Raw genomic sequence first — 19,630 nt, 5'->3', positions numbered from 1 at the left:
AAAAAGTTGCGATGAGACAGTGAGAAAGAACTGAAGACAGTTCGGAGAGATAGGCAAGAACAATAGGTCAATAACATTAGATGTGCCCAACAATCCTAAAATAGACTAGGTGTTAATGGTATGTAAATGATATTGTTAGGATACATAGGTGAACAGCATTGTTTAATTAAGTACTTTGAACACATAAATAAGGGGCAGCTGGAACACTGGGTGCATGGGGGAGAGCTGTGAGACGGAACAAAGTCATTCAACTTTCTCAATAAAGAAAAGCTGTGTGTCTTAGTTTTGACTTCAACAACCAGCTTGCACCCTGTTAAACAGAAAGGGATATAGGTGGTCAAATTTGGATTTATTTATTTATTTACACACATGGGACTATTTTCCAGATCAGTATGTTTCTGGTCTGAGGAATGAAATGTTGCTTGATTTCGCTCTGGGAAATGAAATGCGTTGTCTTTTTATTTATATAATTAGCGAGGGAGCAGAACAACAACTGAGAAATAAAAGTCACAGCATAAATGGATAGAAAAGGATAATGAGCTGTCATAGGTAAGGATGCTGGGACCAGGAAGACAGTTCAGGAAGTCACCAAGGTACAAATGGATCTGGTCCAAATCAACTGGACAGAAAAGTAATCATATAGAACAAAAGATCCCAGCAGTGGGAAATCTTCAAATGTGGGATGGATAGAATACAAAAAATGGATTTATTCTTAAAAGGTAAAAAAGGTACACTGAAGAATTGACATCCTTGGATAGAGAGATTAAAGTCAAGTATGAAAAGAGTATATGAAAAGGGAATAATGTTATGGCACAACTGAAGGTAAATGCTGAGTTGGTCAAATCCCAAAGGGATACTTGAAACAACTGCCACAACTTGCTTTGCAATTTGTATAAATTTTGAGGTGCATGCCTTGAATTCAGTCATAATAAGACCATCAAGTTTTAAAGGTTTTTACAAAACTAGATTAAAATCATTTCTTATTAATAAACGTTTAAACACATACATAGATCTACAAATTACTACTATGATAACCCCCAAGTCCCCTCCTTACTCTGACTCCCAGTTACACCTTCGTTGAGGCAACAGTAAGACACAGATTTTAAAAGATCCAGGCAAGATGACACACAATACCCTGAACCAATCGCATTCAAAGGCTTTACTACAGCAGTATCTCACCAAGAAACTCAATATTGAAATACATGCAACAGTATGAAGTTGGGTTACACACCCCCTGGATATTCACTAAACATGACAGATTTTTTTCAACAAGTGTACAGCCTCATTCTGTCAGATTTTAACTATTGTTGGCGAGTCAAAAAAATTAACTCTTTAAAATTTCTTCTTTGCTCATTTTTATCTCTCTCCATCTTAATCCTATCTTTTTTGCCCTCTACATGATTTTACATTGGAAAAAAACATTCTAACTTACACTTTCTAATTCAGACTTTGCACGTTGTTCATGTAGACAGAGTCGCGCTTTGATTATTGATAACCAGAAGTCAGTGTAAAAAGCCCATAGAAAATCTGTGGGTAAATGTAAGTGTAAGTAATAAACGGAAACCAGCTTTTGTTTGTCGCTGACCACAAAAATCTGGGCAATCAGTTGTGGCAAGAGATAGTGGCAATGGGAGGTGGGGTTCAAGAGGTTTCTAGCAAAACCCAGAGCGAGCTTTTCCACCTTTCAGGAAGGGAACCACATATACAGTTGTTTGCTTGTGTCACAGTCACTTTTGTATGGGTAACTAGGATCAGTTTCAGTGATCATTTCTAAACGCTCTCAAGCTTGTTCATATGCTTTTTCGTAAGTCCAGCATTCCAAAGAGGCACTGTTCAACAATGGGTCTTACGTAACTATTAAACACAGTAGAAAAAAAAACAGAAAATGCTGAAAGAACTCAGCAGATAAGGCAACATCTGGGAACTCAAAATGCCAACTCTATTTCTCGCGCCACAGATGCTGCCAGACCTGCTGAGTTTTTCCAGTATTTTCTGTTTTTATTTCAGTTTTCCAGCATCTGCAGTATTTTGCTTTTAAACACAGTAAATAGGTCAGTTTGAGATACTTTGCGATGCTCGAGAACAGCCAGCATGTGAAGTCTTCCATTAGCTCTCTTAAGCATTTCACACACTTGGTAATCCCCTTTGAGATCACTTTGAATGTAGATTTGTAATAGTTTAATGCATGCTTCTTGCACAATCTCAGCCTTGTCTAAGTTGATGAGAGGGGGATCGGAGGTTGCACATGAAACACAATTCCATAGAGTTGCACTTCTAGGGGTTCAGTCTCATGTGATTCACTGTTGCCCATTCACTCAATGAAATGGTTACCACTTGCATGTGAGATCTATCACCTCTTTGATTATGACATACCAAGAGGGTCAGGAAATCCACATATTTATGGCAATGAACAGGAGTGGCAATACCAATACAAGCATTATGATGGCTAAAAATATAATACAACGACGTGACACCGTGCCGTCGAATGATGTTGCTGATCGGCGAGGAGAAGCTTTATTAATGGGACTACTTCCTCTGAAGCAGCAAAGGCTCAGAGAAGAATTAGAGGTTTTCAAAATTCTGAAATGTTTTGAACTGGTGAATAGAGAAAAAAAATCCTCAGGCCAGAGAGTCGGTGATGGGGAGTCATCAATTTAAAACTGCCACCAGAGTGGCAGACAGAGGTTCAGACAAACATTTCTGTTTAAACACAGGTTTGTCAGAGCAGGGAATAGAGATCAGGGGCAGTGAAGATGGCATACAAAAGATAGGAAAACGATAATATAAATCGTGGTGAATGCATTCTCTTGGACTAGTTTTGATTATCCTCCGATTTCCCCTTAGATAATTTTAAAGACTTTATTCGCTCTAAAACGGCCTTGATTTTTAAAAATCTACTTTATTGCAATGCCAAGGACATGGCTGAAGATTGGCAGGTGTGATAAATCATGATTCTAGAGGACAGACTCTTTCCCTGTCTTGAATTGCATTGCCTTAGGGAGCTGTTCACTGAATCGGGTCTTGCATTTTTTTAATAGTTAAATAGATAAACATTTGAAGCCGAGGGGAAACAGCAAGGCAGTGGGATTAGTTTCAATTCCTCCAGCAGAGATGCAATGGGACGAATGACCTCCCTTCTGCGCTTTACACTTGATGATTCTAAAAAAGTTGGGGGGGGGTGGGGGGCGTGACGGGGAGAAAATCATACCTCATGGTTTCCTGGCGTACAGCACGGGATCTAATATAGGGGAGGAGTGATTCACATTTCAATGCTACGTCAATTCTTTTGTTTCCTGGAACATAAAATGTTTGTGTTCTCAAGGCTACAAAGAGTGTTCAGAAGTGCACATTTACTGATGTCAAGAACTCAGGTAAAGGAGGAACTTGCATGAGAACATAACCCATACTTCATATCACTGTCTTGACCTATTCCAGTGGATATAATTTCAAATTCCTGAGTGAAATACTGAAACTTCAAGTGGAACGCGGTGTCAAACAGTGTCAAATAAAGAAGAATAATGTGAAATCTCCAGGCAATATAAACAACTTGCATACACATTCTTGCGGTTAAAATGGAGAGTGCCTTTTAGAACAATACAATTCTATTTATTTGGTGCAACTGCAACTATCTCTATAGAGATTAATTGCACATAAAGTGAATTCTGAATAAGCACCAGTACATTAAAGCGTCCTGGCAAAGGAAGCAGAAATGTCAAGATTTTCTGCAGCTTTCTATGCTTGAAAAGGACACAATGGCTTATTTGTTACAATGAGACCAATTTTGTACGAGTCTCAATAAGCCTGGACTCCAGCTTAATTTTTCATCAAAGCTAGAACTGCAATGGACTAATCGCATTCCACAAATCCCAATTTATATTAGAGTGCTTATCATCATTAGTTATGTTCAGAGTCACGTTGATCCAGTTACTGTTTGCGCTCTCAATGGCCTTGCAAGTCCCTCTCTGTACTTCTCTGTACTTGCTCTTTCCAGCAACAATCCCACTTCAATGGGGCCCCATGACAGGATCACAGTAAATCTCTGTGCCTCACATGCTGCACAACTTAGCCATGTGGCAAAATCTGCTCATTAATAGAAAAATTTGCTAAATTAAAACCCTTATTAGTTCTGGTTCTTTAATAATCAAACCTAATGCATATGGTGTATATATAGCTGTGGTGCATAGACAGAAGTGGCACTGACATAACATACTGAAATGGTCTACCACCCGGCTTAAATTCCTATAATCCAATCTAAATTGAAGACTTATTTACAAACTGGAAGTTAGACTAGCCTCTGGGGGCTAAAGAGAAAGGAACTTTTAGGGTTGAATCCCTTTTAACACAATCACCGATCTCAAACATATTAGCAAAGCCTGGGGAAGGTACAGGTCCCATGCAGTCTGCTCAAACAGGAACTGGACAAATTCCTAAGAGAGGAAGGCATCTCAAGTTACAGGTGGTAGATGAGGGGGAGCTGTGATTATTGGTACTCATTCATTAACATAGTTTCCTGGAGCTTGGCTGATTGACTTCAGGGGTTAGAGGAGGAGTTTTACCTAAATTGATCTCTAGCTCACTTTACATGACATGACGCTCTCTTACGTGATTCAGTGGGAGAGCTGATCACGCATAGGGATTGCACCATATCTGAATGGGGCTGACATGGTGAATCAAGTGGTCTGTTTCCATCCTTTTGCATATGATGGCAGCAAGTAAGTGATTTTAACTGGCCGTTCGCTGGGCAGGGTTAAGATCTGCTCTCAGGTTTTAAATGCAACTTTAATGGATTGCCATAATGAGGATTCCTACTAAAGTCAACCCCGCCTAAAACTCATCTCACCACTGAAAACGATTTAAGCTGCAATGAGATGGATTCTGACCAAGCTTCCACAAAGAACAGTTAATGTTCACAACCTCATTTAGAGGAATAGGAACACTGTAGACAAAGAAAATGCCAACTTGTGATATCTAATGCACCATTTTCTTTCTTTAGGCGGCAAAGCTATGAAGCACTTGGATGTACAATTAAGGAAAGGGATACTCACAATTCAGGAATTAAAAACTCCTGAGTTACAAACCATCTACCTCGCTGTTTTAAAGTGTTAAGCATGCCCTAAACTGGCAAAGAATCAGAACAAATGTTAAAAACTTAAGTGTTGTAAAGCCAGATTATACTCAATGTAATCTCCCAGTTTGAGACACTGAATGTAACTACATCCTGCTGTCATTTAAACCTCTGGCAAACATCACTCGAAGTACAGCAGAGGACAGGTCTTTGTTCACAATCTCCTGTGTTTGACAGAGTGAGTAGCTCATATGGCTGTCCTAGAAGGCATTAAATATTACTGTCAATCTACAGGCGAGGGCTGAAAAGACTCAACGCACTACAGCCTACTCTGAAATTCTTGTCCCCAAACGCTTTCTGTTGGCAAGAGCAATGGCAAACTAAGTAATTCTGCTCCTGTCACTACAAATTATTGTATTTAGAGAATGGGGACAAGAGGGGAGATTGGCACCCAATTAGGGATGTTGTGTGTGGGCAGGAGACGAGAGCTAGGCATGGAGAGATCATTTAAAAGGCAAATGACAGTCATAACTGGGCTTGACATTACCTTTGGAAATGGATGAGCAGGGAGAGCAGAGGGTCAATGCAGCCCCACGATTCTCTGATGCCTCCCTTCAAGTCCTGATCAAGGCTGTGGCAGACAGGCATGGCTAGAGGTGGCCATAGATGTCAGCAGCCTCACGTTCCTTTCGAGAGTGCAAACGCTCTTTCTTCACAAAATCAAGCCTCTCATCTCAAGCATTGGCAACTCTGTGCGACTGCATAAGCAACTGCGTTTCACTCTCTCCTTTCATGCACCCTTTTCCACACCAGAATCATGGCTCCCCACTGTGTTCTGCCAGCTATACACAAACGTGCCCCAGGCCCTTCATGTTCCCCGTGCTAGCCATTTGAAAATCTCTAACTGTTGCTCCCCATACTCCTAATGAGCTACAAGAAGCTAACTGGGGGTTTGCAGGTTACCAACTCCCACTTCCACCCTTCCTAGGGAAATCTAGACATGTCAATGAGGTGGGAACAAGTGACACCTTTTGATTGTGTGATTTTGTGTGGTTGCTTGTTTCCGAGCTCACCCTCAGGGTGACTGAAAGTTCAACATAAGTTTACAGTTTTTAAAAATTCTTTCATGGGATGTGGGCATTGCTGGCAAGGCCAGCGTTTATTGTGGTGGTAAGCCACCTTCTTGAACAGTTGCAGTCCATGTGGCGTAGGTACACCCATGGTGTTGTTCGGGAGTAAGTTACAGGATTTTGACCCAGCAACAATGAAGGAACAGCAATAAAGTTCTAAGTGAGGATGATGTGTGGCTTGGAGAGGAAGTTCCAGGTGGTGGTGTTCCCATGCATCTGCTGCCCTTGTCCTTCTAGATGGTAGAGGTTGTGGGTTTGGAATGTGCTACTGTAGGAGCATTGGTGAGTTGCTGCAGTGCATTTTGTATATGCTGCTGCTACTGTGCATTGGTGTTGGATGGAGTGAATATTGATGGTGGTACGTGGGGTCTCAATCAAGCAAGCTGTTTTGTCCTGGATGATGTCGAGTTTCTTGAGTATTGTTAGAGCTGCACTCATCCAGGCAAGTGGCGAGTATTCCATCACACTCCTGACTTGTGCCTTACAGATGGTGGACAGGCTTTGGAGAGTGAGGTGGTGAGTTACTCACTGCAGAATTCCCAGCCTCTGACTTGTTTTGTAGCCACTGTATTTATATGGCTGATCCAGTTCAGTTTCTGGTCAATGGTAACCCTCAGGATGTTGATAGTGGGTGTTTCAGTAATGGCAATGCCATTGAATGTCAATGGGGGATGGTTGGATTCTCTCTTGCTGGAGATGGTCATTGCCTGGCATTTGTGTGGCGCGAGTATTACTTGCCACTTCTCAGCCCAAGCCTGGATATTGTCCAGGTCTTTCTGCGTTTAGACATGAACTCCTTCAGTATCTGAGGAGTCATAAATGGCGCTGAACATTGTGCAAACATCAGCAAACGCCTTCACTTCTAATTTTATGATGGAGCAGCTGAAAATGGTTGGGCCTAGGACACTAACTTGAAGAATTCCTGCTGTGATGTTCCAGGACTGACTTGTTCCTAAACAGAACTAGAAAAGTGATAATCACATTATACCACTGTAGTAACTTGCATGATCGGGTATCTTTATTATACCAAAATATCCCAAGGTGTGTCACAAAGGAAGGAGTAGGGATCAGACAGGAGTAAAAGCTGGGCAGAGAATTCATAGAGGTGGCTACTGAAGTAGGTTTTCAAACAGACTTTTGAAAGTGAGTGAGATGTAGCAAGGACGAGGGGGAAAGGAAGACAATTCCAGGGTGCAGTTCCTGCCTCCCCATCACATCCCTCCCTCACACCCCACCTCCACCCCCCCCCCGCCCTAAAAACACCAAAAGCCTAAGCGCCCTGACAGCAAAGGTGAGGCAGAAGGAAGGATGCATCATAATCTGGTCTCGGTGAAAACCCGGGCGTGTTTATCCAAAGGTGAGGAATCTGAAGTCAAAAACATTTTGGATTTGATTCAGGTCTAGCAGGACAGTACACCAGTCAGAGAAGCTCTTAAAAGTTTGGTTTAGATCTCTCAATACAGGGTAAAACTCAAGTCACAAAACAAAACATTACTCACTTTTCTGACAAGTTATTTTTGAAAAACTTAAGTTCTAGACGTCTGCTGTGTCTTTCAAAATTATTTTTCTTCCCAATGCCTCCCTCGCAAGCTCCTCTTGATATCTTAGTTGGGAAGACGACTGTCAAGTGAGACAGTGAGTGAAACAGCCAAGCAAGGTCCTTAATCTGATTCCTGGTATGTGCCATGCTAGCTGGTTAACAGATACTACATTGGCTCACTGCACACAGAGAGTGGGAGCATGGAAATGAGACAGCAGAAAGATTTACTGCGGACAGCAAGCAAAAAATAGGATCCCATGAGTTCTGCCTTAAAGTGAGCATATATGGGCATCAGCTGTGAAAAGGATTAGGCTTGGTTGTGATGTCCCTCGCACACAAATAACCTCCTGGTACTCCAAACTCGGGCTCTCACACGATGTATAACTATTTGGGCAAAGTGCCAGAACATGGTCAATGCCAAGGAGCTGCACCCCAGCATTGGCACCTTTCAAAGGGAGAGGTCAAAACTGGAATGGGGAGGGGAACATAGCGTTTCCAGTCTCCACACATTTCCCTACAGCCAAGAGTTTACCACAATTATCTCCAATGGCACTCCATGATTAGTCGAAGGTGGTGAGGAACAGTTAGCTACCATTAGTGTCTCCTTCATTTACAGGGAATGTCTTGCTGCTGTGCAGCTTTTTTTTAAGCAGCCCGGCTGCAAAGTGACAAATCTCACCTAGCATGAAGCAGACAAACTGAGCAACACATAGCCCTGGGACTCAAACCTATGGTTCTGGCAGAGTAAAGCCGCCAAAAGGCTGAACTACTGTCCAACAGTTCTAAACAAACAAAATAAGGTTTAAAAAAAAATTGAAGAAATTGGGTGCACTGCTGATTTTCAGATTTCACGTTTAGAATGCAGGACTTCCAACTGACGGAGAGGAGTTTAGGTCGTATTTTAAATAAGCAATCAGATCAGAGCTTTGGTGGTTTTAGCTGGGGTATCCTCAGCAATAGAGGCAGGTGACCGAGTGTTGAAAGGTAGGGCTGTCTGTGGACCTAGCTATCTGATGCATTGACAATAACCTGCCTTAGAAGTTGAAAGTGGAACGAATTAGGAGTTTATTTACAATAGGTATGAAGATGAGAAATGGATGAGGGGAATATGTGGACTTCAATTGATGGCACGTGGAGTGTACATTCAGTGCATCTTCAAAGTTGGTTAACCGAGTGCTCAAAAGCTTATTTTTAAACTTCCCTGAATTTAAGTGTTATTGGGGCAGGGTGTTTCTCCTCTTGGTTTTAAACACATTTAGATTTCCAACTGTTTGCAGACAACTCTGTGCACGTATCCAGGCATGTGCCAAGCTCTCCTGGGGGCAGGAGAGGGAGGGGTAGTGGCATAGGACAGAGTTCCAGCCAGGCAGGAGCCAAGCAATATGAACCGGCTCTGCCCAGCTGAAGAGCTATTATCAATCCGAGACCAATAGATGCAGTCTAAATGTAGCCTACAAGACAGAAACAAAATTAAAACTGTCCAATTGCAATACAGTTAGACCAAGTCAGTAGACAATGAGTTTGTTAACAGCTCTGCAATTATCTCCTGGTCTAAGACTCAACACAAGTTATCTATAATAAACAGAGGCCATGATTTTACAAATCAGTCTTAGCTATTTGGAGTCAGGAAACTGAACTTCCCAGTTCTACATGTGATGTGATGAGAGGTCGGGAGACCAATTGGATGCGTACGTCGAAGTGCTCTGTTCTAATAGGACACGTCATAGTCATCAATATGCAATACAACCTTAGCAAAGCAATGACATGCTCATGATGCAGAAGAAAACATCGTGTCAGTTGTTTTCAGAGCCCCTCCTAATAACATCAAAAATGCAATGATGTCCCTTTAAATGAGTGCTTGCGTTTATTCACAAGTTGCATTCTTGCACAATGCTGCCCAGAAACGGGTCAATTTCTCACAATGGAAACCATTTGCATCTTTTGAAATCTGTCCACACAAGTTTAGTTATCACTGTCACAAATTTGGCACAACAGACTGCACACAATATTAGCAAAAAAAAAATCAAGTTAAAAGCCTGCTCATTGCGCTTCTTCAGGTCACTTAACTCAGAGCCAGACTTATTGGATTTAGCATCGAGTCGGGTTTGGTTAACAGCCTAACAGTGCGTAAACATTTATCTAATAGTGATTATAACTTGATCGAGTTCAATGTCGTGCTTGAAAGGGAGAAACATAAAACAGCTTCTAAGATTCTAGATTTAGGTCAGGTTGACTTCAATGAGGTCAGACACAGGCTGTCCATGGTAAACTGGGCAAATTTGTTAAATGGCATAACAACAGGAGTGAAGTGAACAACAAGTGAAAGGTGTCAAAAAAGTGATGTAGAACCAGTTTATAGCCCTAAAGGACAAGAGCTCCACCTACCTCAAAGATAGCCATAAACAACTAAAGAGGTAAGAGACACCAACAAACTAAATTAAAATGTAAGATATAGCACAGGTCTTGGCAAATTGGAAAAGTACAAAGAATAGCAAAGGATGACAAAACAGTATGCAAGCGCGAAAATAAATTTGCAAGAAATATCAAAACTAAATGCAAAACTCTTGCAATTATATTAAGAAAAAGAGGGTGGTCAGGAGCAACTTGGGCTCCTTGAAAAATTATAGTGATACTGTCAATAACAATAAGGAAATGGCATACATACTGAATAATTACTTTGCATCAATGTTACAGTAGAAGATGTCAGCATGCCAGGCATATCAAGGAAATTAATATTGAATCGGGAATGACTCACCAAAGTTAATATAAGCAAAAACAACAGACATGAAGAAAATAATGACACTAGAGTGGCAGATCTCCAGAACCAGATGGTTCCTATTCCAGGCTTTTAAAAGTAGTGGATGAGAACATTGGAAGGTTTCAGTTAAGGCGTCTGCAAAGTTCTCTCATTTTTGAACCCATTCCCTTCGATCCAAAATTGCACATCACTTCTCCATTTAAGAAAGGTGATAGAGTGACACCAGGAATTATAGACTAGTTAACTTAAAATGTGTTCTTGGGAAATTGCTAGAGTCTATGATTAAGAATAGAGTGACTGAACACTTTGAAAATTTTCAACTCATCAGAAAGAGCCAGCATGCATTTGCGAAGAGTAGGTCATGCCTGATGAACCTGACTGAATTATTTGACGAGGCGGCCAAAAGTACTGGACAGGGGAATCTTGATGCTTGTTCTTTATATGGGCTTCCAGGCGGTGTTTGATAAAGTTAGAACTGAATAAGCTTTTAATAGTGAAAAGCTCAAAACAGCGCAAGTCCAAAGAGACTTGAGGGTCCAGGTAACTAGGTCATTAAAATATCATGAACAGGTACAGAAAGTAATCCATCTGGCAAATGGAATGCTGGCTTTTATATCTACAGGATTAGAATACAGGGATAGACATCATGCTTCAGCTATACAAACTTAGCAAGGATAGGGTGGCCTTGGAGGGAGTCCAGGGTTGATTTACCAGAATACTACTGGAACTCCCAGGGTTAAATTATGAGGAGAGATTACCCAAACTAGGGCTGTATTCCTCAGAATTTAGAAGGTTAAGGAGTGATTTGATTGAGGTTTTCAAGATGGTTTCTCTCTATCTACCCTATATCCACTGGTTGTGGATCTAGGGCTAGGTGACGTAGGCTGAAAATTAGAGCCAGGCTTTTTAGGACTGAAATTAGGCAATATTTCTATACACAAAGGCTGTTAGGTTTGGAATCCTTCCACAAATGGCAATTGATGCTGGATCAGTCGTTAATTTTAAATCTAAGGTTGATAAGACTTTGGTTAACCAAAGGTACCATAGATTGTGGCTTATAGGTCAACCCAGCATGCAAGACAGCCCCATTTTCTCAGCATCAAAAATCATGCTAGGCCTATACTCAGCAGAAAAGTGGGCATCAATTTTTATGCTAAGAAATGCTATATTCACATTAGGAGTTGGCCTCAATTTTTCATCCCAGAAATGCATATTTTACTCACCTCAAAGTTGGCGCATGGGATCAGGCAGGAGATAAGAGCCGTGTTGCCAAGACGACCCACAGGAGTTTAGGACACGTCCACACACATCAGGCTGCACATGGCAAACGACGAACAGAAACGGGTCCTTGGCAAAAAGACTGAAGTACGAAGCTGGTTTCAAGCCAAAGGCCATAACATTTGCTAACTCGTCAAAGAATAGTGCTGCAGCGAGGGAATTCAGTGTTAGCGAAAAACTGGTGCGAGAATGGAAGGAGAAAGAATCCACCCTGAAGAAGATGCTCACGCGCCATCAGAACAGGGACCGGCCACTGGCCTGACCTTGAGAAGCATGTTTCAGAATTGGTCCTCGCAAATTGTCAGAATGGTTACATTGTCACTAGAAATGAAACGTGTATACACGCACTTACGTGGGCCAAATCAAACACAGAGTCCAACAAAGATTTCAGAGCAACAGCTAGTTCTTGTAGTGGCTTTATAGAATGAAAACGTCTAGGTGTCATATTTCAAACTGGCGACCACCTACACCAACACTGATGGTTCACATTTTATACGTAGTATATATGTCAACCCCAGTTTTGGAAGCATTTTGAGGCTTCAAAGGTCAGCTCATATGCCGCGATCTAAAGTGTTAAGTGATATGGGTAAGGATGGGTAGATGGAGTCGTCACAGATCTCAGAACGGCAACACAGGCTTGAGGGACCAAAATGGCCTATTCTAGTTCCAAACTGCTAACTCTGGTAGAGCAACTACAGACTCACTCATGTGCAAGAATTCTCCCATACAGTATACAGCCATTACATTTCAATGATTCTCAACTAAAGGAAAGACTAGCATTTATATAGTACTTTTCCTGGCCACCAGATGCCTTAAATTGCTTTACAGCCAATGAAGTAGTTTTTGAAGTGTAGTCACTGTTGTAATGTAGGAAACATGGCAGCTAATTTGTGCTCAACAAACTCACACAAACAGCCACCTAATAATAACCAGATAATCTGTTTTTAAAATGGGGATTGGGGAATAAATATTGGCCAGGACACTGGGCTGACTTCCTTGCTCTTCAAAATAGTGCCACTGGATCTTTTACATCCACCCAAACAGGCAAATGGGGACTCAGTTTAACATCTCATCCAAAACACGGTGCCTCTGACAGTGCAGCACGCCCTCGGTACTGTATTGCAGTGTAGGCCTAGATTTTTGTTCTCAAGCCTTGGAATGGGACTTGAACCTGGAACCTTGTGACTGAGAGAGAAAAGTGCTACCAACTGAGCCCTGGCTGACACTTCAATTTCACAATAAGTTTTGCTGATTGAGATAGCATCACCTTTATCCATCCTGACCTTTGCCTATCTACCAGCTAATGGCAGCCATTCACATGAGCCTACAAGCTGCTTGAAAAAATAAAGGCCCAAAGGCAGGTGGCTAGGAGCACTCCCTGGAGTAAAAATGGCACTGCGGCTGAAGTGGTAAGATAATAACAAAAATGTTGTTTCAATGAAATTTATTTTAATTGCAGACAGAAAGAACACATATACACATTGCACCTGTTTCAGCTAAACAAAATAAGTGACAGCCATTCGCTGACTCATTCCTCAGGCAATACCTTGACCAATCAAGGTCAAGCTGCCTGGTTTAAATTTCAAACAATGCTTGGCAGTTAACTGTTAATCACCATCACTGGTACATTCTCCACGACAATGTCTCTACCAATCAGAGCCCACTTGCCAACCAATCAGCACTCTCTTCACAGTGTAAACTGTTGTTTTCCCATTATAATGGTATTCTTGCAGTGTCCTGCTGAGTGCAAGATGAAAAGCTTCAACGTGTCTCTTTTTTCAGCAATACTTATTTTAATTTGCCAGACTATTAATAGGATTTACATATGAAGATATCCTTCTCCATTAAAACATCCTGCCTCATTGCTCAACACTGCATTTCTTAAAATTAGCGTTATCCCATTCTAGGGATGTTTTGAAACATGGCAAAACACCCTATAACTCTGAGCTACGTTTCCTGCACTGGCAGCACAGTCTATAGCTAACAGAGTTATGGATCATAACAAAGGCAAAATTACAGCTGTCACTTGTTACAACCACAGGCCATGCTAAGACAAAACCCACCTCCCCTCACTATGTAAGTCCTTGGCAGCAGCCTGCAGTCTTTCCGCTTCCTAGTTCATCCTACACTCCCAAGATAAACAGGCCTGAATTGTCTTCCTTGTTGCTCTCGAGTCAGATGCACAGACTGTACAACTCAACAATTTCGCTCGGACTCTGGCCTATCCAAAATGAGGTTAAAACATTTAATAGAGTTCATGCAAGCAAACAATGAGGTAAAATTAAAGCACCCTTTGAGCAGCAGTAGCAGCTCATGAACTTTCTGCTGGATTAATATTACACAAACAATAGGCTCACTGTTCCAGGCAGAGTCAGCTGTAACAACATCGCTGTATGGCCAGTAAAAAAAAAAGCTCACTGGTAACCTGTGCGAACTCTCCATGATACTGCTTGGTTGCTTTATTTACCAAAGGCTGTGGTATTCTACTTACTAGCTGTGATCATCATTCAACTCAACAATGAACTGTTCATAAAAGAATGTAAATAACAGGAATGATGAAATACTGTTTTAGCTGCCCTCTGAAGCCAGCAGGTGAGCAGAGACTGAAATATATTACTGCACGCTTGTGACCTCACTGGGCCTTGGTTCTTAAGACAAATAAATACATGGGGACAAGGTCAAGGGCAATTACTACTTCCCAAGGTAAATGCATTTATATAGTAGCTTTAACATGAAAAAAGTTGCAGGCAGAGATTTATGAGGAAACAACACATTCAACAGCCTTGGAGGAGAAAGAAATGCTAGATATGGGATGGTATTGATGGAGGACAAAAAGGGGCCAAGGCTAGGTTGTTTTTTTGAAGACAACGACAACAATGGTGGTTTTAACAGGGGGACAGGGAAGGGGGGCAATGCTCAAGAACTGGGAACCATTTAGAACATCAGCTAGAAAGGGGGCCAGGAAAGAAATTTGGGTGATCAGGAGTCTGGTGGGAAATGGGATAGGAGGTCAAGATCATTCAGTTGAATGGCAATCAGCAGGCCTTCCACCTACTTAGCTGGCGCATGAAGAAAACTGGCCACTTGGCACTCTTGGGTAACCAGGGCCAACAGACCCACACCACAGTATGGATAGCACCTTCAAGGGAAAAACAAAAAAATAAGCAATGGATGTCATGATCAGATGTGCAGGGAGGTATGATAATTATTCCCTAATCAGTGGCACTTCGACTTTCATAATTTCTCCAGTTGCTGGGGCAGTAAGTTAAATGTACAATTGCAAAAAATGAAAATAAAAAATCACGTCTCCAATTATTTTTCCTATTATGCAGGAAATAGTTAATGTCCGTTCCTTCCCGCATTTTGATGGGTAGATATAGCAATTTACCTCAGCAGCAGCTCAGCGAAGCAGCTTATCTGCTCAAGAGGAGAACAGAAGTTCCTTTAATGTCAAAGTACAATCTTTTCCATTGGCTCTATAACAACTGTTCAGCCTGGTTATCTGATTGTGACGAGAAAGCAGGGATATTACAACTGGGCCTTTTCCTCTGTGACAGCGAATGTGAAAATAAGTAAAATTCTTAGACCACATTGCCCACATTCCAGGTTTATTATGCTAATGACGTTCTGTGGCTCTCAATGAGCACATCACGATTAAGGGGTAGAGTTCCTCTCCAAGTACGTGTTTGGATATCCTCTTTAAAACTGGAGAACTGCAAAAGTAGCATCAGTTTGCAAAGGGACAAGCTATAAAATTTGATTGATGTCCCCGTTTCACAATAGTAACCCATCTATAAAATTGTACTGGTTTTAAGTCACGTCCTGGTATTCTTTAAAAGATGCAGGGGTAATTTACAATGCACTTTATCACATCTAAAATAATGTGAAGGCATGGCTATGCAAACACTGTTCATCAATCAGGATCAGAGCTGATGTTTCCCTTTAAAATACAAATTTTGAAAAAGGGAGAACACAGGTTAGTTGGGCTGAATAGCCTGTTTCTGCTATGAATTCTATGTGACAGTGAAAGAAAGAGCTTAAAACTTGTGTTTATTTAATATATCAGATCCTAAAGACACTGAGCAGGGCCATTTGGACCTCTGGTTTGAGAAAGGGCATTAGTTCCTGTTTTACTTGGCTGGCTCTTCCCATAATTTTGTATTAGCTATTGCACATTGTTGTGTTGGGTGCATAGTGTAGGGCCTAAGATCTCACAATCAATTCTGAGAGACCTTTATGGGTGTGTCAGAAAAGCGGGAACGGATTTGGACCAAGACACTCCTTTCTTGCATTTGCTGGCATTCCCAGCATGTGAGCAAACCCAGAGAAGCTCATAGCTGGAGTGGGATTTCAAAAGTCTGTACGAACTTGTTAAACAATGCCAAATTTGTCTTGCTCAAGCAGTGTTTATAAACTGAAGACGCCAATTCAGGCACGCAGTTGATAATGCTGCAAGCATCGGATCTCTTGTAATATTCCTGGGAGTGTAGCAACGATGCAGGTCAACTCCCCATGAGGGGAAATGCAGCATCAATCCAACAGATTTGTTATTCGATTAGACCGGTGATATGGTCTCATTTTGCATTCGCCTGGCCCCTTTTCAAGGAAAACAAAAGAAAAATCTCGCCAAGGTTTTTTTCTCTCTTTATAAATATGGCTACAGCTTACGTCAAATCTATAGCAGTCAAGCCAACTGTGCTGATGCTCCACAAGAGTCTCCCCTTGCCCCCTTTCATTGAAAACAGGAATTTACAGCACGGAAGGAGACCATTCGGTACATTCGATGTACCGGAGAAAGAGTTGCGGGAGGGGGCCGGAGTAGGACTGGAACAAGGATTGTTCCACATACCCCATAAAGAGACAGGCATAACTGGGGCCCATGCGGGTACCCATAGCCATGCCTTTCATTTGGAGGAAGTGAGAGGAGTTTAAGGAGAAATTGTTCAGTGTGAGAACAAGTTCAGCCAGACGGAGGAGAGTAGTGGTGGATGGGGATTGTTCGGGCCTCTGTTCGAGGAAGAAGCAGAGAGCCATCAGACCATCCCGGTAGGGGATGGAGATGTAGAGTGATTGGACGTCCATGGTGAAGAGGAGGCGGTTGCGGCCAGGGAACTGGAAATTGTTGATATGATGTAGGGTGTCAGAGGAAACATGGATGTAGGTGGGAAGGGACTGAACAAGGGGAGAGAGAATGGAGTCAAGATAGCAAGAAATGAGTTCCGTGGGGCAGGAACAGGCTGACACAATCGGTCTGCCGGGACAGTCTTGTTTGTGGATTTTGGGTAGGAGGTAGAAGCAGGCCGTCCGAGGTTGGGAGACTATGAGGTTGGAAGCTGTGGAAGGAAGATCTCCAGAGGAGATGAGGTCAGTAACAGTCCTGGAAACAATGGCTTGATGTTCAGTGGCAGGGTCATGGTCCAGGGGGAGGTAGGAGGAAGTGTCTGCGAGTTGACGCTCAGCCTGCTTGTACCTTGTTACCTCTGAACCTTGCTTGTCCTGCTTTCTACCCTTAATTAGCACATTCCTTAGATAATATCACCACCTTCAACCCCTCTTTGTCCATCTCCACCTATCACTGGCTCCTCTATCCAGCTCTACCTGCACCCCCCCGCCTTAAACCAGCTTATATTTCACCTCTTTTCTATTTTTACTTAGTTCTGTTGAAGAGTCATACGGACTCGAAACGTTAACTGTGTTTCTCTCCGCAGATGCTGCCAGACCTGCTGAGTTTTTCCAGGTATTTTTATTTTTGTTTTGGATTTCCAGCATCCACAGTTTTTTGCTTTTATCCTCTACTATCTCTAGTGCAATCACTCCTTTCCTTCAGTGCAATAACCAGAACTGCATGTGGTACTCCAGCTGTGGCCTAACTAGTGTTTTATTCAGTTCTAGTGTAATCTCCCTATTCTTATGGAATCATAGAATAGTTACAGCACAGAAGGAGGCTGTCATGAAGATGTGCTTTATACCACATAATGATTTTTAAACCACCAGCTAGAACTGAATTTTTTAAAAACAGATCTTTTCAAACAGAGACGAAAGGTGACTTGAACTCGCAGCCACGATGGCTACCCCAATTTGCATTGCTATACAATCCAATTTAATGGAAAGGAGATGGCATGTCTGCAAACCCAAATATTACAAGGGAGTGTGTGGCTGTAACTCCAGAAGCAAAGACAGCATGGAGCCCAACCCTCTTCATACCCGTACCTCTGGCGGACTAAACAAGGGCTGGGTGGGGCTTCCGCCACCCCCCCCCCCCCAACCTCACGGGGAAGGAAGTCCCCCCCTTGGGAGCTGCCAGCCAATCAGGTTGGCCAGCAGCTCCATCAGTCCCGGCAGCGTCAAAGTGCATTAGTGGACACTGCTGGGACTGTAAGAGGAGGAGGAAGGGCCATAGATCCTCAAGCCTGGTAAGTCTGGGGTCTTAGACAGGGAGAGTTTGGGAAGGCTAGGGAGTGGGATGGAGGTGGTGGGTTTAAGGCTGCAGACGTGTAGGGAGAAAGGAAGGGGGAATCTACCTTAGGGGATCACCTGCCTGATCAGCAAAGGGCAGCCCCCGAATATAGAAACCCCCTTAATTCCTGTCCTTTGAAGAGATTATTTAAAAAAATTGGGCTGCCCACTCCCACCCAAATGTTTTATGGCATGGGCAGCATATTGTCAGAGTCCATTGGCTTGGTAACAAGCCTAATTGACCCTTGATCATCTATTTAAATGTGGCGGGCAGGCTGCCGATTTTGACACCTGCCCACCCCACGTATTATGGGGGGGTGAGCTCAGGGGCTGGTTGGGAAGGTGGCGGGGTGGACATCCATCCTATTTTACATGCCCCCCCTGCCAAAAACATTTAAAATGCAGCCCAAAGACTTTAGGGAAATGTGAAGGAAACACATTTCCTGTCTCATTAGCAAGGCACCTTTGGCAACTGTCCAAGGTATTCACTGTTGGAGACAGACCATTAAGACTAATCGCTTGGACAATGGGACCCTAGCTAGGGTAACTTTCCAGACATGAGCAAATCAAATTACCCTTGGAATACACAGACAATGACCTTATTTTGACTCCCTGATAGTTGGAGAAGGAAGGTCACACGACAGGTCAACCTTTTGTATGCTTTAAGCACATGTTTTCTCAGCAGAACTGAGGACAAGCAGCTGAGAAGCTGTGAGAGAAGACCCAAGTGGGGCCCCTCCTGCCTCCCTCTCTCCCTCCAACCCATCTGGCACGCTTCGGGCCCTAAAGTAACAAACAAAATATTGCGGATGCTGGAAACCGGAAACAAAAACGAAAATTACTGGAAAAACTCAGCGGGTCTGACAGCATCTGTGGAGAGAAAGACAGAGTTAACGATTTGAGTCCATATGACTCTTCGCAGAACTAAAGAGAAGTAGAAATGGGATGAAATATATACTGTTTCAGGGGGGTGGGACAGGAGAAGCTGGATAGAAGGCCAGTGATAGGTGAAGACAAAGGAGAGATTGCAAAAGCTGTCATAAACAAAAGGTCGAAGGGGTGTTGATAGTGGTGATACTGGCTAAAGGAGCTTTGAGCCCTGGTTGCTGACCGTGAACATCCAGGGACACTCAAGCTGCAAACAGATACTTCTTCAAACAAATTCAGCTCGGCACTACCGTCTCAAGAACAACAACTAAATCAGCTGGCTACACCTTTAAATCAGACCACTGAAGGAAGGAAAGTCTGAAGTCAGCTAAGCCACCAAACCAGACTGTATATCCAGTTTTACTTTTAATGGATTCTAATTTGGCCAACCTATCCTTCCCCACTCTAATGTGTGTGTGTGTGTATGGACTTCTGAGTCTGCCCATGTGCGCAAGTCTTTTATTTTACATTATTAT

General features: G+C 42.5%; 1 protein-coding gene across 4 annotated transcripts in view; it reads right to left on the bottom strand.

Moving 5' to 3' along the window:
• The window catches only part of itpk1a (inositol-tetrakisphosphate 1-kinase a), a 208,558-nt gene that overhangs the window by 36,778 nt on the left and 152,150 nt on the right, over positions 1-19,630 (bottom strand). The gene's annotated exons all lie outside the window — the stretch shown is intronic.

Source organism: Cetorhinus maximus, chromosome 18 (genome assembly GCF_964194155.1).
Source record: "Cetorhinus maximus chromosome 18, sCetMax3.hap1.1, whole genome shotgun sequence".
NCBI classification, from domain to species: domain Eukaryota; kingdom Metazoa; phylum Chordata; class Chondrichthyes; order Lamniformes; family Cetorhinidae; genus Cetorhinus; species Cetorhinus maximus.
The sequence above is the reverse complement of the archived record's forward strand: the minus strand, read 5'-3'. Positions and strand labels throughout refer to the sequence as shown.